Source organism: Chiloscyllium punctatum, chromosome 4 (genome assembly GCF_047496795.1).
Source record: "Chiloscyllium punctatum isolate Juve2018m chromosome 4, sChiPun1.3, whole genome shotgun sequence".
Taxonomy (NCBI): domain Eukaryota; kingdom Metazoa; phylum Chordata; class Chondrichthyes; order Orectolobiformes; family Hemiscylliidae; genus Chiloscyllium; species Chiloscyllium punctatum.
In genome coordinates, this window is record NC_092742.1 from 70,898,920 (window position 1) to 70,926,672 (window position 27,753).

The 27,753-nt window shown below is 46.0% G+C and overlaps 1 protein-coding gene across 2 annotated transcripts in view; it reads left to right on the forward strand.

Moving 5' to 3' along the window:
- The window catches only part of prkd1 (protein kinase D1), a 350,796-nt gene that overhangs the window by 190,279 nt on the left and 132,764 nt on the right, over window positions 1-27,753 (forward strand). The window contains exon 2 of one of the 2 annotated variants that reach the window (XM_072569009.1): window positions 215-280. The exons of the other annotated variant lie outside the window; for it this stretch is intronic. The gene's annotated coding sequence lies outside the window, so the exon portion shown is untranslated. The remainder of the gene's footprint in view (window positions 1-214; window positions 281-27,753) is intronic. 2 annotated transcript variants of the gene reach the window in all.

Consider the following 27,753-nt stretch of genomic DNA (forward strand, 5'->3'; position numbering starts at 1 on the left):
TCCTACATAGCCCAAATAGCTCAACTGGAACATAATGGGACCTTAATTGCAGGGTGCTTCATTTTGAATCTCATTTGGTATTTTTTTATATAAAGTATTTTAGTCATGATTTTGCAACAAGAGGTATTCTTGAATCAAGTATTACAGTCAGTTCTCTGCATTGGAAATTGAAAATCTCATTAATTGCAATTTTCTGATTATTTCTCTTCATCAGCTGCATGTTTTACAGAGGATACAGCTGATAAATGATAGTTGGACCAGGTACAGAAACCTACAATTGGTAAGGACCACATAGACCTAAAAATTGCAATTTGAAATTTATTGTTAGTCATTGTCAAGGTAACTTGTTTAATGCTGTCAGCTTTGACACTGAGACTGCATCTGAGCATGTGCAATATGCATTTGTTCTAGACTGACACAAGAAAATACAATTTAGCCTATATTCTCTTAAACCTGCCCTCTGGTAACTGACTGTTGCTAGTTGGAACAGCTTTGCCCAATTAATTTTATCAAAACTTTTCAAATTATTTGATCTTTGCTATTAAATATCTCCTTAGCCATCGCTGTTCTATGAATAATATTTCCAGCTTCTCAAATCATTGCATATAATTGAATTTGAATTTTCTCACCCCAGGCACCATTCGATCAATAATACCCTGCTTTTTTTTCAATATATTCATGGGAAATGGATATTATCGGTTAGACCAGCAACTATTTCCCATGGCTAATTGCCCTTAAGAAGGCAGTGGTGAACTGCCTTTATGAACCATTGTGCTGTATGTGGTTCATGTTCACTCACAGAGACTTTTTCTAGTGACACCGATGGCGTTACAATTCTAAATCAGGATAGTGTGTGACTTGGAGGAGAACTTGCAGGTTCCCGTGTGTCACCTGCTGTTGTCCACATGGCTAGTAGAGGGAGCAGGTTTTAGAAAGAGATGTCAGAGTTGCTGAGTTGCTGCAGTGCATCTTCTGAATGATATGCACTGCTGCCACTGGGTGTTCTTGGTGAAGGGAATGATTGTTGATACTGGTGAATGTGGTGCCAGTCAAACAGACTGTTTTATCCTGGATGGTGTCAAGCTTCCTAAGCATCCTTAGATCTGCACTTATCCAGACAAGTGGAGGCTAATTCATCATTGTCCTGACTTTGGCCTCGCAGATGGTGGATAGGCTTAGGTGAGTTACTTGCCACAGAATTCCTAGCCTCTGACCTCCTCTTGTAGCCACAGTAATTAGGACATCTTTGTGGTAAGACATTACTTTTCAACATTGTCAGGCAGATGCCAGCATTGTAACTGTCCTAGAACATCTTGGCTAGGTTTGCAGCCAGTTCTGGAGCAGATATCTTCGGTACTCCAACCAGAATGTTATCTGGGCCCACAGCCTTTGCAATCTCCGATGCATCAACCATTTATTGATATAAAAAGGAGTGAGCTGCTGCACCTTATTGAAGGCCTTGACATTTTTCCCATGATGCCCAGAATTTAAAGCAGTATTCCCGTTGGAATATTTTGGAAAGGATCTGCAGTGATTTCCTTCCTTTTGTCATCTCTCACTCTATTTATAAAATAAATGCTTTGTATTTTTTTTTCCATTTTATGAATTTGTCATACCAGATTTAGGGTCCACAGTGCATAAACCACAGATGTTCTTGCATTTAACATTTTACAAATTACTTTATGTTGCCATTCCTCATGTTTCCCTACCAAAATGGATCATTGCACACTCTTCTATGTAAGTTGTATATATATATGGTAAGTGTATATCCGGTACACCAGCCTGTGTCCTCATCAGACCATAACTGTTCTCCTCGCTGTTTACTGTATTTCAAGCATTTGTGATATTTACAAACTTTGAAATTGTGCTTCCTGTTCTCATTGTCCAGGTCACTAATATAGCAGAAGCTTCTCTTGTAGGAAGTTGTGTGATGCAGTGTGATACCTAGACAGAAGCTCTGGACTCCAGTCCTATTCCGGAATTGATATTCAATGGAGGAATTTGCATATTGTAGCCAAATATATTGTACATAAATTTGTAACATCCATCAGTCACAAGGGGTGAAAGTGTGATTGATTCCTGGTAAACCATCTAATGGAAAGAAATAGATGTCTTTTTAAAAGTGATTTGATTGTCTATGGGTTTACATCATTGCCCATGAGGAGTAGATGATGGCCTTGCAGTATTATCGTTAGACTATTAATCCAGAGATGCAGGTAATATTCTGAGGACCTCGATCAAATCGGACAATGGCAGATGGTAGAATTTGAATTGAATTTTTTTAAAAATTCTGGAATTAAGTCTCATGACTGTTGATTGTCATGAAAAACACCCAAATGTTTCATTAAAGGGAATCCAGATCCACAGCTGTGTGGTCAAACATGAGCTATCCTTTGAGTGACTGGGGAGGGCAATAACTGTTAGTTTAACCAGTAACACCCACAGCTTGTGAATGGAAGTGAATTGAACGGAGTGGCTTACTAGGCCATTTCAGAGGGCAGTTCAGAGTCAACATTTAGGCTAGATCAGGTAAGGATGGTAGATTTACTTATGTAAAGGAGGTCATTGAATCATAATTTTGTTTATTACACTTGATAATAGTTTAATGCTGATTTTAGAATTCAATCCCATGGATTGCATTGAAATTCAATCAGTTGCTATTACTACACCACAGTTTCCTCTTTTATCATCACGATTCACAGCTCCAGCTCACAACCTAAAAATTAAAATGCCTGTAGCCACAGAAACTCAGTCTCCTTTGGCGGTGGTGGGAGCAGGATAGCTTAGTTGGCTGGATGGCAGGTGTCAGATCAGTGCCAAAAGCACAGAGTTTGACCCCCCCCCCACCCACCCACCGCACCCACACCAACCCCACCCCTTCTGCGTGATATGGAGATGGGACCCACCTCCTCGCCCTACTTGAGATGGAGGTCATGGCATTGTCAATTCATTGACACTAGCAATTGACGTCTGTGGTAGGATTTTCACCAGTGCATAGCCATTTTGAAGAACCTACACCTGGATTCTCAAGCACCCTGAGAGATCTGCACTGTGCTCCTGGTTCCTGGACAGAGAACACAACTGGAAAGATGCCACCGTGACTTGTGCTGAACAGATGAGAAACTATGGGTTGCATTTTGCTGCTTTCACTTGAAATGTTTTGTCCAGTGAGCTTAACGATGCCCGGATCACAATGGCTTGGATTGATTTTTCTCACGCAGTCCTCAGTTTATCATCTCATTAATTCTCAAACTGGGCTCAACTTGTGGAATTGCACAATTGAATAGGCAGGGTTTCTCACTACTGTCTGGACCTGCCAGCATTCGCGCTGATGGTGCCATATTTAAAGCTCAGCTGTACGTACTTCAGATGCTGCAAACCAGGAACTGAAGTTGTATCAGGGTGAGAGATGAGAAGCCTGTTCACACATGCCAAGGATGAAAGAACTTGCAATCACCAAGCAGTACTCTCCTCCCACCTCCAACTGATTGCAAATAGCCTCAGATATCAGGGATTCTTGAGGACTCCATTTAGGACTCTAGCCATGCTGATGTCCATGTGAGATCGGTGAGCAAGGTCCAAAAGATAATACAGGTTTATTAAAACATCCCCTGAGCCCTCACATGTATCCCAATGAAGCCTTGTGTTATACCCTCAAACAACCTAGCATAGAGTCTCCCCAAGGAGGTCACTGTCACATCTCCATAAGAAACTGTGTGTTTGTGACATTATCCATTTGCAAAACTAAAGTTTTATTACTACGCCGGGAGTAGACTTCTGCCAATAAACATTAACTCCACCCCCTCCCACAGAAAAGTCTCCTTTCACATCGCAGCCCATGACCTTACACACTGACTTCTCGATGTGGAAATCTGATAGCTGCAATATGTTATCTTTCAGTGCTAGCTTTGAAATGTATTGTGATATAAAACTTCAGGTTTTACTTTAAAGTCCCTTGTTTTCATGGCAATGGCTTTTCTAACACAACAAGGAGGTAATTAGTGTCCATAGTGCAATGATCATGATTAAGACCATAATTTTCAATGTGTTTTCTTGGACAATGAATGATCTATTGATGAAGTGCAGTTTGAAGGCAGATGAGTAACTTTACTGGGGGCGTGAATACTGCAGCTGCAGCAAGAGAAAAAAGTATCTTATTCTACTCACCTTGCATGTAGTGTCAGCCATTTTGTGTAGTTACTGCACAGTTGACTTTTGATCTGATATAACAAGGTTCCAACTTCATGTTCTTCTGAATGATCTTCAGGATCCATCTGTGACCCGACTGCTTCCCCCATCCTTAATGTGTTTTTGTTTCTGTCTCTGTGGTACCTATGACCTTTCGGAGTCTCCCTGTTTATATTGAGCTCCTTTAGAACTGACACTAACTGCTCACTTTACTCCAAGATCTCTGAAAACTATAATGCTTTTCATGGCCCTACGGCCTCCCCATCAGCCCTGCCTGAAAATGGCTCAATTCTGCCACCACCCCTCTGAACTGATGTTTCCACAGCACCTTCCAACCTCTGAACTGATGTTTCCACAGCACCTTCCACCCTCTGAACTGATGTTTCCACAACACCTTCCCTGAAGTACCTGTAATCCCTTTGGATGCATTTGCCCCACAACAATTGACAGTGGCCCAGTACCCGGACTACATTGTCCCAGATCCCTAGACTCTGGCAGGAACCAGAACCTGACTGATCATAGCCAGTCTCTTGACTAGAATGGGAGCACCTTGTTCAACAGTGGCAGCAGCATCTGACTGACCATAATGTCCTTTCGTCCCATTGCCGGCTGCTCCCTTTGACTTTCACACATGCAATTTGCTTGCAGCAGTGAGTTTGCTATGTAAACTGCTGACACAAGCTGGAGGTATGGCATTGATGTAGCACAATGGTCCACAGTGATGTGTCCACCCCCTTGACTGTATAGTATTCCCTATTGCAACAGGCTTCCCTAAGCAAAAGAGGTTGGCAGCATGTAACTGAAGTAAAAACAATGACTGCAGATGCTGGAAACCAGATTCTGGATTAGTGGTGTTGGAAAAGCACAGCAGTTCAGACAGCACTGCTCCTCGGATGCTGTCTGAGCTGCTGTGCTTTTCCAGCAGCACTAATCCAGAAGCATGTAACTGAACCCTGAACTACAAGGCAATGTGACACACACAGAGGTTGGCAATTTGTAAGTCACTGCTGAAGTCAATGATTGTTGCTAAGAAAGCAATGTGAAGTAGGCAGCTGCCAACAGCCTCCAAGTAAAGGCGTAGTGAGTGGTAAGAACACAAACTAAGAGTCTTTGCAAATGCATGAGATGTGCGTGTGTCTACATGCAAACTGTGGAGGAACCGGTGTTGGATTGGTGTGGACAAAATTAAAAATCACACGTCAGGATGAAGGAACAGTGTTTCGAAAGATAGTGCTTCCAAATAAACCTGTTGGACTATAACCTGGTGCTGTGTGATTTTTAACTAACTATGCACAAAGTGACCTGGAGCAAGTATGAAAGTTGTAGGTTTCCAGGGGTCCAAAGTAAATTGTTGAAGGGCTGAAGTGGTTTACATGTCAGTCCAAGCGCAGGCTTGGTGATATCCTGAGGGTGGTGGGTTGCTGATGCCAACTTGCATGGTTAAAGAGTCAAGGAGGGTGGTGACCATGAAGGGTGCAGGAATGCTGTTGTGAAGAAACTGTTGGAAGATGGTCAGATTAATCAATCAGTGAGGTGAAGTTGTCAGGTACACAGTCGGAGTTAAAACTGAGGAAATTGTGCCACCTAGTTTCTAAGAGAAGGAGAGGAGAATAGTATGTTGCATGTAAATAAGGTGGTTTGAGATATCAGTGAGGTATAAATGCATGGTAATAAGATGGCTTCACTCAATGGTGAGATTCTGAAGTCACCATTTAAGTCTCAACAGGAAAATCAATAACCATTTTCTCAAATCGAATTTCTGTTTTTATCATTCAAACTGTTAGCTTTCCTAACCTCCTCACCATTGCGCACACCAGGGAGGAAAATATTCTGCCTGTGTAACAATTTAAGAATTTGTATTAATTTGTAATTACAATTTTATATCTCCCTCTTCCACTATAACTTTTGACATGGGTATACTGTTATGATCCTAGCTGAAGGTACTAGGGGTCAAAACCTAGAAAAACATCTGGCTTAATAGTTCATATTTCTAAGTTTTTACTTATTGTGATTGTCAGTCACTGAAACATAGTCACACAAGAGTTTTTTTTTAACAACAGAACAGAGGTTTATTACACAAAAAAAGGAATAAATAAAAATAATGTTGTCTATATAGAGAACACAGTTAGGAAGGTCTTAAAACACACAGTAAAAGAATGTTTCAACTTACTTCCTGACACTGTCTGTTATAGAGACTTAAATCCAATGAAAAGACATCCCATCTCTCAGTTCCTGTACCTATGAGGTTTCTGCTTACCTGAACTCATTATCAATACTACTTGATTTTTATTCTACAAATAATTTTGAATGGAAATTAATTACGTGAGATTTACAATTCCCTTCAAGAAGATCTGAAGATGTCTACGTGCTGACTGCACTGATTGAACAAGATGGAGACATTATGTGAATTCTAGGCAATGTTCTTTTGTTTGCACAATACATCTTTGCTGTGTGAAGTATTAATCATTTATTTAAACCTGCAGTTTTGTTAGATACTTGCCATGGTGACATCTAGTGACAGAAATAGATACTACAAGAATGTATCCCTTAATAAAAGATAGGTGTGAATTGAATGTGCTGTCACATTTTAACATAAAATATAGCATTCCATGGTAGCTTTAGTTTGTTATTAGCAGCTCTGATAACACATTTAATTTGTTGAATCTGTTTCCATTGACGAACAATACTTATTTTGATTACATTTCTCAGACTGGAGCTTTAGAAATGATAACCAATTCTTGATAATAATTATTGGAGAATGAAGAATTCAGCACCTTGAATTGGAGGGCCCTGTGTCAGATTTACACACATCAGGGTTTACTGCAGTGACAAGAATTTTCAGCTTGATGTCAAACTCAGGGTAATTTTGGGGCTATTACAAAACTTATTTGGTTAACATAATTGAATTATTTTGGGGAAAAATAATTGCTGCAATTATATTAAATACACGTCTGCAATTTAATCTGACATTTAAGAGTATCGTAGGGAAGCCTTGATTCATTGTTCTAGTTAGCAGCAATGATCTCTGTTGGATCTGTACCTACATTATTTTATGGTGACTATTGAATTTGCTCAATCATTCAGATGCAATATGAAGATCCTTTTGTGCTTTTCCAGTATATCTGATTTCCATGTACATCAACACATCTGTTTTCACTGGTACTGACTGTCTGCGTCAACAAACAGCTTACTCCATTTACACTAAACATACAAGATAAAAGTCTTTGTAAGTGCTGAGCATTTTCTTTGAGGTGTTACATTTTAACTGGCATACACAGATAAACATTTGCTGTCTCCCCACGTCATTAAGCGGATTCAAAAGAAGGCAATATCAATCCAAAGAACTGAATAACGTGGAAAACATTTTGAATATGTTTTCTACCTTTTATTTTCCATCACACACATAATGGTGACATTTTTTTGTCATGAAAATACTAAAAATATACACAACAGTCAGCTTGTATAACAGTCAGCCCTATCCAAATATCAATTCAAAATATCATAAAAAGATATAACTTGTTAAAATTAACATTTGAGTAAAAGAAAATGTCTCAGAGAATTTAAGGGGTAAAAGTAGACCTGGTATAGAAATGTGGGGGTGAATAATTAAGCGAAGAGGCTGAAGGCAATGTTAAAGAGAACCAATTTTGAGAATGGTTTTGAAGGTGGCAAGTGGTATTAGTAAGCAGGAGTTTTCCAAGGTCAATGACTGAAAATTACCTTCAAAGATGGAAAAGAGTGAGTCTTTAAAATTAATTCTTTTGTGGGATATTGGCAAAATGGCAAGGCTATCATTTGTTGCCCATCTCTGTTTGCTCTTAAACTGAGTGGTTGCTTAGCCATTACCATAGTTCTGGAGTCACAGGTAGGGCAGACCAGTAAAAATGGCAGATTTCTTTCCCTGAGGAGTACTAGTGAATTAGTTGGACTTGAATGATAATCAATGACAGAGTCATTGTCACCATCAATAAAGCTAGCTTTCAATTGCAATATTAATAAAATAAATATTCCACCGGTTGCTGGAGTGAGATTTGAACCTCACTCCCAAACTCCTGTTTGATTATTAGTTCAATGATATGCATCATGCCACCATTTCCTGTAATGATGTAACAAATGTAATGTGATTTGTGTCCCAGCATAGCCCTGTTCCTTAAGTAAAATAATGTATACTAGGTTTGAGTTGGGATCGTCAATTCAAGATCAGGCAAGCTAAGGCTGCTCATTTTAATTAAGCCTGAATGGACAACTGAAATGATTGATGACATTGCGGTCAGAGGAACATAGATGTGAAGGCAAATCCATAAGCTGATAGCTTTGACTTTTCTCATATACTGAGCTGACTGAAATTGCGATTCATCCAGGACCTTCTGTGAGGCAAGCCAGCACAAAAATCAAAAGAGGAGGAGGGGACACTGGGTGTCATCCATGTACTTCATGCAACCTGCCAGGTATACTGAGGAGTAACATATAAATGACCAAAAGGAGGAGACCACTTGTGATCCTAAAGGCACAGAAGTAATTGAGATGTAATGATTGATTGCATTAGGACAGAAGAATATTGTTTTTAAAAACGCATTGTCACACTGTCTGGAATATTAATGAAGGGCAGTGGAAGAGAATGGAGTGGTAAGTCACCGAATTCATGGCCAAGTTGACCTCATGTATGAAGAAGGGAAGAAGTAAATGTGAAAGTCTTGAACCTAGAGTGTATGCATGGCCCCATGACCATAATAGGTTTCTGTCATTGGAGATGCAATTAGAGCAATTGTAGGACAGAATTGAAGAGTTATTGATGGCTTTCCTGAAGAAAGAGATGATGATGATGGATTTGACAAAGCACAGTAAAAGGCTGATGATACTAAAATGATAAAGGATCAAGAAGGAAAGTTGCAACATTTTCAGCTGGACAGAGAGAATGGGGAAAACAATACAAAGCATACTATGGAAATTCTACTTTATGAGGATTCAGGTTGCATGGGAGGGGTTAGAGACAGCTTATGGTGGTAGAGTCCGGAGTTGCCCTTGTTGTCAGAAATATCTTGGAAAGATCCAGCCGAGGAAAGGAGACAGTGTAGAGTTGATCAAATTAATCCTGGAGACTGGCTAGTGGTGCAAATATTCATGTTCACTTCTATGGCTGGGTAATAGATTCACCACAGATAGATGCATTCCCAGAGAAATTGTTAGAGCTTTTCTAGGATCTCGTGAACGTTCACAGTTATGCCATATCAGTAATGCAGTAGATTGGTTTTGATTTCAATATCCAAAGATGTGCTGGAGCAGAGGGATGTTTGTGATATTTTCTTTCATAGGAAATAAGAGGTAATGGAGACTGCTGAATTGGTGGAATTTGATACCATCTTCCTCCCTCTCTGGGAGAAGGTTGTAGGGAATTAGATGCTATATAGTAGTCTGGTAAGGTTCAGGATGGAGAACTCATCATCTTCTTTATTCCCCTTAATTAGGGATGGAAAGGTCAAAGGTCGGCCTTCCTGCCCAGAGACCAAGTGAAGTCCTCAAGTTGTCACTTCATAGCTTGGACAGTTGAACTCAAATAGTCACTGTCAGGCAAACCTGAGGCTAGGTGAGAGTGTTCCGTCTGGCAGCAAGGTTTTTTACACATACATACCCCTTTCACACAATGTACGAGGGCCCAGTGATCCTGCTCTGCAGATCAGCAGCCTCAGGTTCTGGTGAAGGCTCACTACGTGCTGGCAGTGGCTGTTGCTCCTTGTGTTACTAGATGGAAGGGATGGCAGATTTTGCAGGAGGCACATCCTGCCCACAGTGGCCAGGACCTTAGCATCAGCCCTTGGACTACCTGATTCCAATTCGATTCCCAGAAATGGCCATGGAGGGATCCCTCCTATATTCCAGCTGGTGGATGAGCAATGCCCCCCTAAATCTGCCACGCCTCCCCCTCCCCCCCCGATAACAACTACCCCACGCGCATCATAGCCATTAAATTCTGACTAGATTTCACCCATTTTTGTCAGGGTCATCACTTTAAGCATTCCCATATTTGACCTGTTGCTTCGCATGGAGCTACTAAATCTCAACAACATTAAGCTAGATATTTTCCACCTGACCAAAAACAAGACTTCTGGCAGTCTATGTCCCATGCCTGGTAGTCAGATGACCTGACTTGATTTTCCTTGTCTTTGTAAGATTGTACAATTGTTTTTCCTTAGACCTTGGCCAAGGCTAGCAAAAATCCTATTTGCAAAAACAACAAATGATCACAGAAGAGTAATGATAATATGTAGAGGAAAAATGAGTTTCACAATCTATTCTGTGGAGATATAAAATTGGAAGCAGTTGCACCTGTTGCATTAAACTGCAGTATGAACTTATTCTGACATTATGTATTTACATTTTAACCTTACACTGCTTTATTCCTGTTATACATAACAATGGGGTAAGTGCCAGGAAGGAGGATTAGTTTTGAGTTAGTTCTAGCAAAGAACCAGTATAAACACAATGCGCCAGATGGCTGCCTTCTCTATTGCAAACTTCTCTGGTTTCATTTTTGGAGTATTTGATACAGTGGCTATGGCATTTGCTTGTATCATTTGTCCAAGGAACTGTTCTTTACCTTTTTCCATTCCAATTTATCCAGCTGCAGGTATCTCATGAGCAATGACCTCTTCATCACCTCCAGAGACTTCATAGGCTTTCACTTCCTTCATAATTTCTCAGGAAGTGGATGACAGTACCAATGCTACACTTACTGCCCATCCCTACTTACTGTGAGAGGCAATCACGGGTCAATCACTTAATGTGGTGTAATCCTTGTGATGATAATACTTCTACAAGGTAATATGGACTTCACACAAAATAAGTGGCATTATCAAAGTTATTTTTGCCAGCTTTTTTTTTATCTAACTATCTCAATGACAGGGATTGTCAATGTCAGTTAATCAACGTTAGGATTTACTGGAAAAGAATAGTAAGCTAGAATACAGAAATTTTAAAATGTTAACGAATAAAGGTAATGCTGCCATAATTTTACCAGATTGTAGGACTGCTTCCTCGTAACAAGAGATGACAGAAAGTAGTTAACCCTGAGGGTCACCAAATCTCTGATGAGGGAAAAGACTCAGAAGTTGAGTCCTTCAGGGTAACCTCAGCCTGTACAGGAACTGAACTCATGCCATTAGCATCACTCTGCAATGCAAACCAGCTCTCCAACCAACTGATCCCATCAATGAATTGATACAAAGATAAAGGAAATAATTTCTGAAGGAACACTCCTATCTCAGTTCACAGGCATTGCTATCAGATAATCAATAGACAATAGGTGCAGGAGTAGGCCATTCTGCCCTTCGATCCAGCACCACTATTCATTATGATCATGGCTGATCATCCTCAATCAGTATCCTGTTCCTGCCTTATCCCCATAACCCTTGATTCCATTATCCTCAAGAGCTCTATCCATCTCTTTCTTGAAAGTATCCAGAGACTTGGCCTCCACAGCCTTCTGGGGCAGAGCATTCCATACACCCACCATTCTCTGGGTGAAGAAGTTTCTCCTCAACTCTGTTCTAAGTGGCCTACCCCTTATTTTTAAATTGTGTACTCTGTTGGGACCTACCATCAGCGGAAACATGCTTCCTGCCTCCAGAGTGTCCAATCCTTTAATAATCTTATACGTCTCAATCAGATCCCCTCTCAGCCAACTCAAGTGTATACAAGCCCAGTCGCTCCAACCTTTCAGCATAAGATAGTCCCGCCATTCCGGGAATTGACCTCGTAATCGACAGTCAAAACATGGATCTTGACAAGGATTTGATTCTAGTTGTTGAATTTTTCCTTTGTTCTATAATCTGATTGTTTTGTAATGCATCTATACCTGAATTCATCATAAACCACTCTTTTCTGTTTATTTTAACCTTTATTTATAACATCATCCAATGAACCCAAGGTTTGGATGTGACATCCTCCCTCTTTATTGGAATATGCTTCACATTTACCTCATATCTCCACCTTGAAGACCAACCATTACATACTGACTGCTTTCCTGACCAAGCTTGGTTTGCAATTCACTTATGATCTCTTCTCAAATCACTCAAGTAGGTATTATCCAGTTGGGTATTTTCATGATTTATTTTACTTTTTTATTCACTAAACCAAGTTCTACTATGATCACTCTTAGTCAGATAGCTCCCACATTCTACCTTCTGTAAACCATAAGTTGTTCAAAACTTTGCAATGTCCTAACCTATATCAATGCCTGCTGCGTCATCACCCCTTCTCCAATGAACTTTACTGGATCTCAGTTGCACCAGACCTCACTATTAAAATTATAATCATTGATTACAGATCCCAAATTGCACTCATTATATCCCTGGGCTTTGCCCCTGAATGTCATTCTATTCTCTTTCAACTCTGAATCCTCCAATATATCTGCACTCCACCAAATCCCCTGAACATCCTGATTTTAATTGCTCCACCTAAGTTTTGGTGTTCCCATCCTAAAGCTTACTGACTCTCTACCTGCCTTAACTTTTCAAAACCTTCCTTAAAACTTACTTCTTTCACAGAATGTTTGGTTATCTGCCCTAACATTAACTCACATGACTCAGTGTTCCAGGTAAGCGTGAGATGTTTAGGTGCGTTATAAGCAATATCAAATGCAAGTTGTTGCTGAAACACAACACTTGCCCAACTTCATTCACTAGACCATTTTCCAGCGCTAGTTCCTTCCTGTTTGGGCCAGGCACATGCTGATTAAGGAAGCTCACATGTATACAATTTAGCAATTCTTCACATGTCTATGTAAGGATATTTGAAGCCCCTTTATTGTTTTGACAAATTACTTTTACATTTCTTTGAAATTTGTCTCACTATTTGGGATGTTAAGCTGGAGCAGCTTAAGGGTGGCATGGTGGTATGTGTAATCTCATTGCCAGAAGAAGTGGAAGAGGCAGATAAAATTACAACATTTAAAAGACATTTGGACAGCTAGGTGAATAGGAAGGGTTTAGAGGGATGTGGGTTAAATACAGGCAAATGGGACTAGTTCAGTTTAGGAAATCTGGTCGGCATGGACGAGTTGGGGCGAAGGGTCAGTTTCCATGCTGTATGTCTCTGTGGCTCTGTGATGTCTCATAGAGATAGTCTTTGACCACTGGATCCTCCTCTTCCCACTGCATGTTGCTCTCCAGACCCGAGCAGATAACCCAACGCCCGAGTCATTATTGTTTCAGAAATTTGTGCTGGAAAATAAAAGTATTTTGTTTTTCCTGGAATTCCTTTGAGTATATGTTTTAAACTGTTAAATCTAAGGCTACAGCTCAGTTGTAAGGTACAAAAATTGGTGAATCATGTGTAGCCTGTTTCTATAACTTAGGGCTTGACTCTCAGCCCCCATCAGGACCTGGGAAGAGACAGATGACAGTCTTAGGTTAGATTCCCTACAGTGTGGAAATAGGCCCTTCGGCCCAACTAGTCCACACAGCCCCTCCGAAGAGTAACCCACCCAGACCCATTTCCCTTGGACCAATGCACCTAACACTATGGGCAATTTAACATGACCAATTCACCTGACCTGCACATCTTTGGACTGTGGGAAGAAACCAGAGTACTCGGAGTAAACCCACACAGACACGGGGAGAATGTGCAAACTCCACACAGACAGTGGCCAGAGGCTGGAATCAAACCTGGGACTGTGAGGCAGCAGTGCTAACCACGGAGCCACCAATGCTGCCCCTCATCTGCATTTGATATTGCTTATAACACAGCTAAACACCTGTGTGCCAATGACCTGCCTTCATCCCATCATCAGGACATTTTCCCAAATGGGGGATGGGTTGGAGGTGCTGAAAGGTTATCTGCATACGTTATGGTGGGCGTCACATGATGTGTGACTATGTGCCGATTACAGGCTTATTAAGATGTGGTAAGGGAGGTGAAATGGGATTTTCCAATTGAGAATTCAGGTTCCTGGAGGTAGTAAGCACCATTTCAGCTGCCTGGATAACACTGACCAGGATGGGGATGTTTGTGAAGCATGAGGCCACATTCCCACCTAGTTTAGAGACTGTACTTCCTTGCCTGTGTGTAGGAACAGTCACAGGATTAATTAAAGCGCCGACCAATCCTCTATCCCCTTCACCGTCAGGACTGACCACCTGAAGGTGCTGGGTATTTGGTTCGGGGGGGCTGGGGCGTGCGCCAAGACCTGGGAGGAGCGGATCAGGAAGATGAGACAGAAACTAGGCAGATGGGGGCAACGGTCGCTCTCCATCGCGGGAAAAAACCTGGTCATCAGGTGTGAGGTACTCTCAGTATTGCTATATGTGGCACAGGTCTGGCCTATCCCCAGGACCTGTGCCGCCGCAGTCACCCGGGCCATCTTCCAATTCATTTGGAGATCAAAGATGGACCGGGTCCGAAGAGACTCAATGTACAAAGACCGGTGCAATGGGGGAAAAAACACGCCCAATGCCACCCTCACCCTGATGGCCACCTTTGTGTGTGGCTGCATCAAGCTGTGCGTGGATCCCCGGTACGCAAACACCAAGTGTCACTACGTACTGAGGTTCTACCTGTCCCCGGTGTTGCGAAGGATGGGCCTGGCCTCGCTGCCGCGGAACGCTCCGAGTAGTTGGACCGTTCCGTATCACCTGTCCTTCGTGGAGAAATTTATGAGGAAAAACACCTTTGACCACAAGTCCATCAGGAAGTGGTCAGCACGTAGCGTCCTTGAGACCCTTCGGGAAAAGGAGAGGGCGGATCCTGTCGAGCGGTTCCCTGAGCAGACTGTCAAAGCCATTTGGCAGAATGCCTCATCGCCAGAACTTTCCAACAAGCACCAAGACGTGGCTTGGCTGGTGGTGAGAAGGGCTCTGCCTGTGAGATCCTTTATGCACGCCCGGACTCTCTGCCGCACCGCACGCTGCCCTCGAAGTGGCTGCGGGGGGGAAGAGACTGTCACACACCTCCTTCTGGAATGTGCCTATGCAGAGGAAGTCTGGAGAGGAATGCAGTGGTGCTTGTCGAGGTTCGTCCCGAGCAGCGCCGTGACGCGGGACTCCGTGCTCTACGGCCTGTTCCCCGGGACTCACACCGAGACGAACATTAACTGCGCCTGGAGGATCATCAACTCGGTGAAGGACGCTCTCTGGGCGGTCCGAAACCTGTTGATCTTCCAGCTGAAGGAGTTGACCCCGACCGAGTGTTGCAGACTGGCACATTCCAAGGTCCAAGGCTACGTGTTGAGGGACGCGCTGAAGCTTGGGGCAGCTGCCGCCAAGGCGCGGTGGGGAAAGACCACTGTGTAAGATCGGCCTGCCGAAAGAAGAACAGGGGGCCCATACAGATGTTTTTTTTTGGGCTCTGCTGATGCCTCAGCCAAATATATGTATATATACAAGATTGAAAAAATGCACAGGATTGTAAAGGACAAGAATAAAGTCGAATCTGTGTTTGTAAATATGGACATATGTATGGCATGATCCAATGTACAGACCATCAAATCATTTATGAATAAAGTATATTTTTGAAATAAAAAAAAAAAAAAAAAAAAAATTAATTAAAGCGGCTACGCGATGTGTTTCAACGCTGGCCTTCCTGGCCAACGTCAAAGCCGATGTCCTGTTTCTGCAGGAGTGCGGGATACCGCACCTCAGCAGTTACAGGAGATGGTCGAGCTTGTGGGCCCACGGGCCGTCAGTGTGGTCGGGGGGCAACGATAGCCGCGCCTCCGGCCTGGGTATCCTGTTGCGGGGAGGCAACTTCACCATCTCCGAGGTTAAGGAGGTGGTGGGCGGGCGCCTCCTCGTCGTGGACGTCAAATACAGAAACGCTCCCGTGAGACTAATCAACGTGTACGCCCCAGTGGGTAAGAGTGAACGGTTGGCCGTCCTGCAACAGCTTCCACTGCTGCTGGCTACGTCCAGGCCGGTCATTCTGGCCGGAGACTTCAACTGCATCATTGATGCTGATGGACGATCCGGCGGGGGGGACAGTAAACCGGACGCTACGTCCAGGGCCCTGATGGAAACGGTCAAAGACGCCAAGCTGCACGACGTCTTCAGCGCCCCTGCAGACGGAGCGCAGCGTAGATACACCTGGTCACGGGCAGACGGGTCTATCCGCTCAAGGATAGATTACCTGTTTGTGTCCCGAACGCTCTCGGTCAGATCCACCGACGTCAAGCCGGTGTTCTTCTCTGACCACTGCCTCCTGCTGGCCGACTGTCACCTACAAGACGAACAGCGGGCGGGCAAGGGAACGTGGAAACTGAACACTAAGCTGTTGACCCCGGGAAACATCGAAGAGCTCAAGAGGGATTACGCAGGTTGGAGAACCGTGAAGCCCCTCTTTGAGTCTCCAGCGGACTGGTGGGAAACGGTAAAAGGGAACATCAAGAGGTTCTTTATCCTCAAAGGTGTCCAGGAGGCGAGAGAGAGGCGGGGAAAACTGTCCCAGCTCCAGGAAAGTATGCAGAACCTGCTCCTGCTGCAGACGATGGGGGTGGATGTCACGGAGGACCTCAAGGAGGTGAAGGGCCAGCAAGCCTCGCTCTTTGCCTCGGAGGCCTCCAGGATAATCTTCCGGTCCAGGGTCCGCTCGGTGGAGCAGGACGAGACGTGCTCACGTTTCTTCTTCCAGAAGGTGCACAAAGAGAGCTCCGTGCTCAGCAGCCTGAAGAAAGAAGATGGCTCGGTAACGTCATCTCAGGCTGACGTCATGAGGATCAGCAAATCCTTCTACGCCAGCCTGTATGACTCGAAGCCGACCGACAGCGCGGCCTCCCAGTCGTTCCTGTCCTCTATCACGGAGGTCCTAGATGACGGAACACGAGAGAGGCTGGACCAGCCGCTATCTCTGGATGAACTGACCAAGGCCCTCGAGTCCTTCGAAAAGAATAAAACTCCCGGAAGCGACGGCTTACCGGTCGAGGTTTATTCCGCTCTTTGGGACTTGATCGGCCAGGACCTGCTGGAGGTGTATGTCAGTATGCTCCGGGCAGGTACCATGAGTGAATCCATGAGGAAAGGCATCATCACCCTCGTCTACAAGCGGAAGGGGGAGAGGGAGGAAATTAGAAATTGGAGACCGATCTCACTGTTAAATGCAGACTACAAAATCCTGTCAAAGGTCATCGCCAACCGGGTCAGGTCTGCTCTGGGATCGGTGATCCACCCGGACCAAACCTGTGCTGGACCGGGCAGGAAGATCTCTGAGAGTCTCGCACTCCTCAGGGATACGATCGCCTACGTGCAGGACAGGGGGGTGGACACCTGCCTCATCAGCCTTGACCAGGAGAAAGCCTTTGACAGGATATCGCATACATATATGAGGGATGTCCTCTCCAAAATGGGCTTTGGGGAGGGAATCGGAAATTGGATCAGACTGCTCTACACCAACATTGTCAGTGCAGTCTCAATCAATGGGTGGGAATCAGATAGCTTCCCTGTAAGATCTGGAGTCAGGCAGGGATGCCCCCTCTCACCCGCCTTGTTTGTGTGTTGCATAGAGCCATTTGCCGAATCCATCAGGAAGGATGCGAGCCTGAGAGGGGTGACTATTCCTGGCAGCGGGGGCCTGCAGGTTAAGGCCTCCCTGTACATGGATGACGTCGCTGTTTTCTGCTCGGATCCGCTGTCCGTGCACAGACTCGTGTGCATCTGCGACCAGTTCGAACGGGCCTCGGGGGCCAAGGTAAACCGAGGCAAGAGCGAGGCCATGCTCTTCGGGAACTGGGCCGACCAATCCTCTATCCCCTTCACCGTCAGGACTGACCACCTGAAGGTGCTGGGTATTTGGTTCGGGGGGGCTGGGGCGTGCGCCAAGACCTGGGAGGAGCGGATCAGGAAGATGAGACAGAAACTAGGCAGATGGGGGCAACGGTCGCTCTCCATCGCGGGAAAAAACCTGGTCATCAGGTGTGAGGTACTCTCAGTATTGCTATATGTGGCACAGGTCTGGCCTATCCCCAGGACCTGTGCCGCCGCAGTCACCCGGGCCATCTTCCAATTCATTTGGAGATCAAAGATGGACCGGGTCCGAAGAGACTCTATGTACAAAGACCGGTGCAATGGGGGAAAAAACACGCCCAATGCCACCCTCACCCTGATGGCCACCTTTGTGTGTTGCTGCATCAAGCTGTGCGTGGATCCCCGGTACGCAAACACCAAGTGTCACTACGTACTGAGGTTCTACCTGTCCCCGGTGTTGCGAAGGATGGGCCTGGCCTCGCTGCCGCGGAACGCTCCGAGTAGTTGGACTGTTCCGTATCACCTGTCCTTCGTGGAGAAATTTATGAGGAAAAACACCTTTGACCACAAGTCCATCAGGAAGTGGTCAGCACGTAGCGTCCTTGAGACCCTTCGGGAAAAGGAGAGGGCGGATCCTGTCGAGCGGTTCCCTGAGCAGACTGTCAAAGCCATTTGGCAGAATGCCTCATCGCCAGAACTTTCCAACAAGCACCAAGACGTGGCTTGGCTGGTGGTGAGAAGGGCTCTGCCTGTGAGATCCTTTATGCACGCCCGGACTCTCTGCCGCACCGCACGCTGCCCTCGAAGTGGCTGCGGGGGGGACGAGACTGTCACACACCTCCTTCTGGAATGTGCCTATGCAGAGGAAGTCTGGAGAGGAATGCAGTGGTGCTTGTCGAGGTTCGTCCCGAGCAGCGCCGTGACGCGGGACTCCATGCTCTACGGCCTGTTCCCCGGGACTCACACCGAGACGAACATTAACTGCGCCTGGAGGATCATCAACTCGGTGAAGGACGCTCTCTGGGCGGTCCGAAACCTGTTGATCTTCCAGCTGAAGGAGTTGACCCCGACCGAGTGTTGCAGACTGGCACATTCCAAGGTCCAAGACTACGTGTTGAGGGACGCGCTGAAGCTTGGGGCAGCTGCCGCCAAGGCGCGGTGGGGAAAGACCACTGTGTAAGATCGGCCTGCCGAAAGAAGAACAGGGGGCCCATACAGATGTTTTTTTGGGCTCTGCTGATGCCTCAGCCAAATATATGTATATATACAAGATTGAAAAAATGCACAGGATTGTAAAGGACAAGAATAAAGTCGAATCTGTGTTTGTAAATATGGACATATGTATGGCATGATCCAATGTACAGACCATCAAATCATTTATGAATAAAGTATATTTTTGAAATAAAAAAAAAAAAAAAATTAAAAAAAAACCCGAACGCTCTCGGTCAGATCCACCGACGTCAAGCCGGTGTTCTTCTCTGACCACTGCCTCCTGCTGGCCGACTGTCACCTACAGGACGAACAGCGGGCGGGCAAGGGAACGTGGAAACTGAACACTAAGCTGTTGACCCCGGGAAACATCGAAGAGCTCAAGAGGGATTACGCAGGTTGGAGAACCGTGAAGCCCCTCTTTGAGTCTCCAGCGGACTGGTGGGAAACGGTAAAAGGGAACATCAAGAGGTTCTTTATCCTCAAAGGTGTCCAGGAGGCGAGAGAGAGGCGGGGAAAACTGTCCCAGCTCCAGGAAAGTATGCAGAACCTGCTCCTGCTGCAGACGATGGGGGTGGATGTCACGGAGGACCTCAAGGAGGTGAAGGGCCAGCAAGCCTCGCTCTTTGCCTCGGAGGCCTCCAGGATAATCTTCCGGTCCAGGGTCCGCTCGGTGGAGCAGGACGAGACGTGCTCACGTTTCTTCTTCCAGAAGGTGCACAAAGAGAGCTCCGTGCTCAGCAGCCTGAAGAAAGAAGATGGCTCGGTAACGTCATCTCAGGCTGACGTCATGAGGATCAGCAAATCCTTCTACGCCAGCCTGTATGACTCGAAGCCGACCGACAGCGCGGCCTCCCAGTCGTTCCTGTCCTCTATCACGGAGGTCCTAGGTGACGGAACACGAGAGAGGCTGGACCAGCCGCTATCTCTGGATGAACTGACCAAGGCCCTCGAGTCCTTCGAAAAGAATAAAACTCCCGGAAGCGACGGCTTACCGGTCGAGGTTTATTCCGCTCTTTGGGACTTGATCGGCCAGGACCTGCTGGAGGTGTATGTCAGTATGCTCCGGGCAGGTACCATGAGTGAATCCATGAGGAAAGGCATCATCACCCTCGTCTACAAGCGGAAGGGGGAGAGGGAGGAAATTAGAAATTGGAGACCGATCTCACTGTTAAATGCAGACTACAAAATCCTGTCAAAGGTCATCGCCAACCGGGTCAGGTCTGCTCTGGGATCGGTGATCCACCCGGACCAAACCTGTGCTGTACCGGGCAGGAAGATCTCTGAGAGTCTCGCACTCCTCAGGGATACGATCGCCTACGTGCAGGACAGGGGGGTGGACACCTGCCTCATCAGCCTGGACCAGGAGAAAGCCTTTGACAGGATATCGCATACATATATGAGGGATGTCCTCTCCAAAATGGGCTTTGGGGAGGGAATCGGAAATTGGATCAGACTGCTCTACACCAACATTGTCAGTGCAGTCTCAATCAATGGGTGGGAATCAGATAGCTTCCCTGTAAGATCTGGAGTCAGGCAGGGATGCCCCCTCTCACCCGCCTTGTTTGTGTGTTGCATAGAGCCATTTGCCGAATCCATCAGGAAGGATGCGAGCCTGAGGGGGGTGACTATTCCTGGCAGCGGGGGCCTGCAGGTTAAGGCCTCCCTGTACATGGATGACGTCGCTGTTTTCTGCTCGGATCCGCTGTCCGTGCACAGACTCGTGTGCATCTGCGACCAGTTCGAACGGGCCTCGGGGGCCAAGGTAAACCGAGGCAAGAGCGAGGCCATGCTCTTCGGGAACTGGGCCGACCAATCCTCTATCCCCTTCACCGTCAGGACTGACCACCTGAAGGTGCTGGGTATTTGGTTCGGGGGGGCTGGGGCGTGCGCCAAGACCTGGGAGGAGCGGATCAGGAAGATGAGACAGAAACTAGGCAGATGGGGGCAACGGTCGCTCTCCATCGCGGGAAAAAACCTGGTCATCAGGTGTGAGGTACTCTCAGTATTGCTATATGTGGCACAGGTCTGGCCTATCCCCAGGACCTGTGCCGCCGCAGTCACCCGGGCCATCTTCCAATTCATTTGGAGATCAAAGATGGACCGGGTCCGAAGAGACTCAATGTACAAAGACCGGTGCAATGGGGGAAAAAACACGCCCAATGCCACCCTCACCCTGATGGCCACCTTTGTGTGTGGCTGCATCAAGCTGTGCGTGGATCCCCGGTACGCAAACACCAAGTGTCACTACGTACTGAGGTTCTACCTGTCCCCGGTGTTGCGAAGGATGGGCCTGGCCTCGCTGCCGCGGAACGCTCCGAGTAGTTGGACCGTTCCGTATCACCTGTCCTTCGTGGAGATATTTATGAGGAAAAACACCTTTGACCACAAGTCCATCAGGAAGTGGTCAGCACGTAGCGTCCTTGAGACCCTTCGGGAAAAGGAGAGGGCGGATCCTGTCGAGCGGTTCCCTGAGCAGACTGTCAAAGCCATTTGGCAGAATGCCTCATCGCCAGAACTTTCCAACAAGCACCAAGACGTGGCTTGGCTGGTGGTGAGAAGGGCTCTGCCTGTGAGATCCTTTATGCACGCCCGGACTCTCTGCCGCACCGCACGCTGCCCTCGAAGTGGCTGCGGGGGGGACGAGACTGTCACACACCTCCTTCTGGAATGTGCCTATGCAGAGGAAGTCTGGAGAGGAATGCAGTGGTGCTTGTCGAGGTTCGTCCCGAGCAGCGCCGTGACGCGGGACTCCATGCTCTACGGCCTGTTCCCCGGGACTCACACCGAGACGAACATTAACTGCGCCTGGAGGATCATCAACTCGGTGAAGGACGCTCTCTGGGCGGTCCGAAACCTGTTGATCTTCCAGCTGAAGGAGTTGACCCCGACCGAGTGTTGCAGACTGGCACATTCCAAGGTCCAAGACTACGTGTTGAGGGACGCGCTGAAGCTTGGGGCAGCTGCCGCCAAGGCGCGGTGGGGAAAGACCACCGTGTAAGATCGGCCTGCCGAAAGAAGAACAGGGGGCCCATACAGACGTTTTTTTTTGGGCTCTGCTGATGCCTCAGCCAAATATATGTATATATACAAGATTGAAAAAATGCACAGGATTGTAAAGGACAAGAATAAAGTCGAATCTGTGTTTGTAAATATTGACATATGTATGGCATGATCCAATGTACAGACCATCAAATCATTTATGAATAAAGTATATTTTTGAAATAAAAAAAAATTAAAAAAAAATGCCAAGACCTGGGAGGAGCGGATCAGGAAGATGCGACAGAAACTAGGCAGATGGGGGCAACGGTCGCTCTCTATCGCGGGAAAAAACCTGGTCATCAGGTGTGAGGTGCTCTCAGTATTGCTATATGTGGCACAGGTCTGGCCTATCCCCAGGACCTGTGCCGCCGCAGTCACCTGGGCCATCTTCCAATTCATTTGGAGATCAAAGATGGACCGGGTCCGAAGAGACTCTATGTACAAAGACCGGTGCAATGGGGGAAAAAACACGCCCAATGCCACCCTCACCCTGATGGCCACCTTTGTGTGTGGCTGCATCAAGCTGTGCGTGGATCCCCGGTACGTAAACACCAAGTGTCACTACGTACTGAGGTTCTACCTGTCCCCGGTGTTGCGAAGGATGGGCCTGGCCTCGCTGCCGCGGAACGCTCCGAGTAGTTGGACCGTTCCGTATCACCTGTCCTTCGTGGAGAAATTTATGAGGAAAAACACCTTTGACCACAAGTCCATCAGGAAGTGGTCAGCACGTAGCGTCCTTGAGACCCTTCGGGAAAAGGAGAGGGCGGATCCTGTCGAACGGTTCCCTGAGCAGACTGTCAAAGCCATTTGGCAGAATGCCTTATCACCAGAACTTTCCAACAAGCACCAAGACGTGGCTTGGCTGGTGGTGAGAAGGGCTCTGCCTGTGAGATCCTTTATGCACGCCCGGACTCTCTGCCGCACCGCACGCTGCCCTCGAAGTGGCTGCGGGGGGGACGAGACTGTCACACACCTCCTTCTGGAATGTGCCTATGCAGAGGAAGTCTGGAGAGGAATGCAGTGGTGCTTGTCGAGGTTCGTCCCGAGCAGCGCCGTGACGCGGGACTCCGTGCTCTACGGCCTGTTCCCCGGGACTCACACCGAGACGAACATTAACTGCGCCTGGAGGATCATCAACTCGGTGAAGGACGCTCTCTGGGCGGTCCGAAACCTGTTGATCTTCCAGCTGAAGGAGTTGACCCCGACCGAGTGTTGCAGACTGGCACATTCCAAGGTCCAAGACTACGTGTTGAGGGACGCGCTGAAGCTTGGGGCAGCTGCCGCCAAGGCGTGGTGGGGAAAGACCACCGTGTAAGATCGGCCTGCCTAAAGAAGAACAGGGGGCCCATGCGGACGTTTTTTTGGGCTCTGCTGATGCCGCAGCCAAATATATGTATATGTACAAGATTGAAAAATGCACAGGATTTTAAATGACAAGGATAAATCCGAATCTGTGTTTGTAAATGTGGACATATGTATGGCATGATCAAATGTATAGACCATCAAATCATTTTATGAATAAAGTATATTTTTGAAATATAAAAAAAATTTTAAAAAATGATCGCTTCTTGGCCTTTTGGCTAAGATCAAGTGTCTGTTCTTATCAGGACAGGTGTCGAGTTGCAAGTCATCAGAGCTAGTGGAGATCATCGCTGGATCGTGATTGGACGTTGGAGGATCGTTTGGTTGTGCTGACCTGCTCTTGGTGGATCTTCATGCTGGCTTCGGCCTAATGCAGATTCAAGGACCAGCCAACCTCAGAGCTATGGCCTCAACAGCTGCCCGCAGCCCTGGGCAGGGGGTTCGAAACACAGGGTGACTGTGAAGAAGGTAGAGGATCGTACATCGGTCAACTGCATCCTGTTTATTAAGAAAGTACTGTTGGGATGCTGTGGGTTCACCGCAGCGGACGTGTACTGCCTGCAGGATTTCCCTGGGGCAGGCTACTTTAATGTGACCTTCAGAAGCGTGAAGCAGTGTGAACAGCTCCTGAAGGTCTTCAAGGAGAAGGAAGGGGAGCCGCTGTTTTCCATCTTGTCGGTGACCCCATTGTGTGTGCTTCCTGCACAGAGGAATTGGGTTGTTACAATCCATATGTACAACCCCTATGTTCCAGCGGCTGATGTCCTGACCTTCCTGGGAAGGTATGTCCATGTTGAGGGAGAAGCCACTAATGTGATCGACCCCTTTGGGAGCTGGACCAGTAAGCGGCAGGTCAGGGTAACTCTAAGGGTCGATGACAGTGGGAACATCCTCCACCCACCCTCGAGCTTCGCAATTGGAGTGATCAGAGGCTACCTGAAATATGCAGGGCAGCCGAAAGTGTGCCGAACCTACGGGAGGTCGGGACACGTGGCGGCGGATTGCAAGGTGACCATCTGCAGGAACTGCAAACAGGAGGGTCACTTGACTAAGGACTGCCAGGAAGAAAAGAGCTGCAACCTGTGCGGAGAGGCGGGCCACATGTACAAGACCTGCCCAAGATGGGGGGGGGGGCACTTACGCACAGATGGCTGGAGGTGGCAATGTGAGCCGTGGACCCCCAAAGACCAGTAAGGTCCACCCGGACAGCAGGGAAACGGAGTCTGGTGGCATCCAGAAAGAAGAACAGGCTGGAGTGGAGGAGGCGGCAGCCAGTGGGGAGACACAGCAGCTGATCCTAGCTCTAGCCGGGCAGATGGAAGAAATGGAGGAGGAGGTAATCAAGCAGGCGGAGGAGTGGATACCTGTTAAAAACAGGAAGAGAAAATCCGGCCAGGCCCCCAAAGCCTCCTAGCAAAGGGGGAAAAGACAGCTGCACCAGGGAGGGACGGCCAGCTCTTTGGAGGGGGAAGATGGGCACAAAGAAGGCCATCACCACCAGAAGAAGAGACAGAGCGCCGTCGGTAAAGAGGAGGGCATTTCCTCCCAACCAGGAAACAACGGACCCCCCGAAGTCCACCCTCCACCCAGTGAGAACCAGGAGGTACCCACTGCCCCACAACTACAGGCAACTGAGAGCTGTGATCCTCTGACAGTCCCATTGTCAGACACAGAACTGGACAGTGCGGACCCTTGCCTTAGATCAATGACACCAGAGCGGGTAAACAACCCCAGTGAGGAGCTGGATAGCTACCTCAGCCCAGCGAAGGTCCAGCAGTTTGTGCTCACCATGGGGATGTAGACAAGCTACCCCAGAGACAGGACAGTCAAATGGACAATGGTAACTCCATAAACTGGGGGTTAAAGAAGTTTCCTTTGCTATCGTATAACAGGGCACCCACTCAGTAGGTGGGTTCCGCTGAAGCCACAGCTAAATACTAAGAGACTGGATGGTTAATAAGGGCAACTGTAAATAGGATAACTATAAATTCGATTAATTCAATCTGTTCTTTGTAATGTTAAGACATGCAATGTATATATCTATGAACGACATGGCAAATTGTACAAGTACCAAAGATTTATTTCTATGAATAAAGTATATTTTGAAATTAAAATAAATGCTGTATTGAAGGGTTTCTCCCTTAAAGCTAAGAGCTGGCTATACTTTACTTATTTTTACCTCAAACCTGCCTTCATGGTGGAAGTCCTCTGATTGGCACTTCAGTTTTGAGAGATTTCCTACTCTGCTCTAATTCAGGAGAAATCGCAGGTAAGTCACTATGTTCCTCATGTTATGTGCTTTTGACTGCCATTTCAGTAGGCCACAAAGAAAATCCTGTTTTTGCCAATTGTAGTGAAGGTGATACTACATTGCTCTGTATATTTGGCTTGTATTGTTCTATTTATAGCAACTTCAGCTGAAATGCCGACCTTGGCTCAGGTTTCCTGACTTTGAGTTCAAAATGGACTGCTGAATCAGAATTATGGGATCAATTTCACCCTAACTGAGTCATTGCATAGCTGATGAAACTGGGTACAGTTCTGGTTTCATCACCCCATCTCCAACCAACCTGATCTTACAATTTATCCAAGTTCCACCCAATCCATTGCAATTGCCACCAGGGCAGTCGGGTCAACATTCCCATCATTGTCTTTTCGAGGAAATGTTAACTTAAGGCGTTGTTTGCATGGTCTAGCAGATATTAAATCATTCATAGCATTATTCAAAGAGATGCAGGACACTCTCTTAGAATGCTGTCCAATAATTATCCTTCAACCAACAGCACTGGAAACTGAAGTTATTTTATTTATATCTATGCACTTGGTGGGTCTTTCTGTAGACAAACTAGTTTATCTACAGTGATGTGGAGAAGACAGTGTTGGACTGGGCTGTACAAACTTAAAAATCAAACAACACCAAGTTGCTCTTTCATCAACCACCTGGTGAAGGAAGGGACAGTGCTCTGAAAGCTAGTGCTTCGAAATTAACCTGTTGGTCTATATCCTGGTGTTGTGTGATTTTTAACTTTATCCACAACAGTCATTAGAATTCTAAAATATTTATGGCAAAATTCTTTGGAACACTCTGCTGATGTGAAAGGCCCAATATAAAGGCTGGGTTTTTTTTTGCTTCTTTATAATCATGTCTTTTTGCCTCACAGGAAATCTAAAATTGGAGATCTGGTGCCTTAAGCCTGTCATGTCTAAAAGTACTTTTCTAGCTGGCTAATCACTTAGGGGGGGGGGGGGGGGGGGGGGACCTTGCAATGTACCTATTGGCTGCTGTGTTTCCTACATTAGAAAATTAACTACATTTGAAGAGTGGCTACAAGGCAGTATCTGACATTCTGAGGTCATAAAAGTTGCTATACAAGTATAACTCCTTATTACTGAAAGAAGCAGTTCGTATTTCTCACACTTTCTATTGTACCCGAACTTTGATCTTAATCATATAAAGATCGCACTCATTTTCCCCAGGCTTGTGAAAGTTAATTGTTTGCTTTATGAACTGTCCTAATGATTAAGTTCTTAATTATTTCACAAATTTCGAACAAGATTTAGTTGTATTTTCACAAGTGAACATTAAATTGGATGTAATGGAAATAACAAAAGAGGGAAACTTTTCTACCGTACGTGGGTTTGGAAGATCAATGACTGACTTTGCTAAGCTTTGTATTTGAGGTAGTTCAGTGCCACCAAATGAGTCAGAATGAGAAGAGGCTGTTATGTTAAACAAAATGTAATTTATTGCGTGATAACAATTGTACAACTTAAATTAGTAAGATAATTGTTGTTAATAAGACTGAGGAAACATGTGGATTTAAGTCTGCTTCAGGTGCTAAGATGTTCCACCCAAGCTTATATGACCTAATCAGCTTGGTTGGAATTTAACACAATCTTCAACATTAACTCTTTCAGAATCCTTATGCAAAATACAACCCTTCTCCAAAGCTTTTTTCCCCATTGTTAACATTTATGCATTCATGTTTATAATTGTATTTACCATTACCTCATCTCCCCCAAAGTCTGTGGTTTCACAGGTTTCGGTAATTTGGAGGTTTTACAAATTTTCCAGAACACTATCTCTTTCAACTTGTAAGGTTGGCAGGATCTTTGGCTTGAGAACTTGATCTTGGTTCTGTTCTTCGTCCTGCGTTATCTATAAAGTCTCTGTTCACTGGACGATCTTTTATCCTTTACTGAGGACATTGTTCCTTCTGAATAG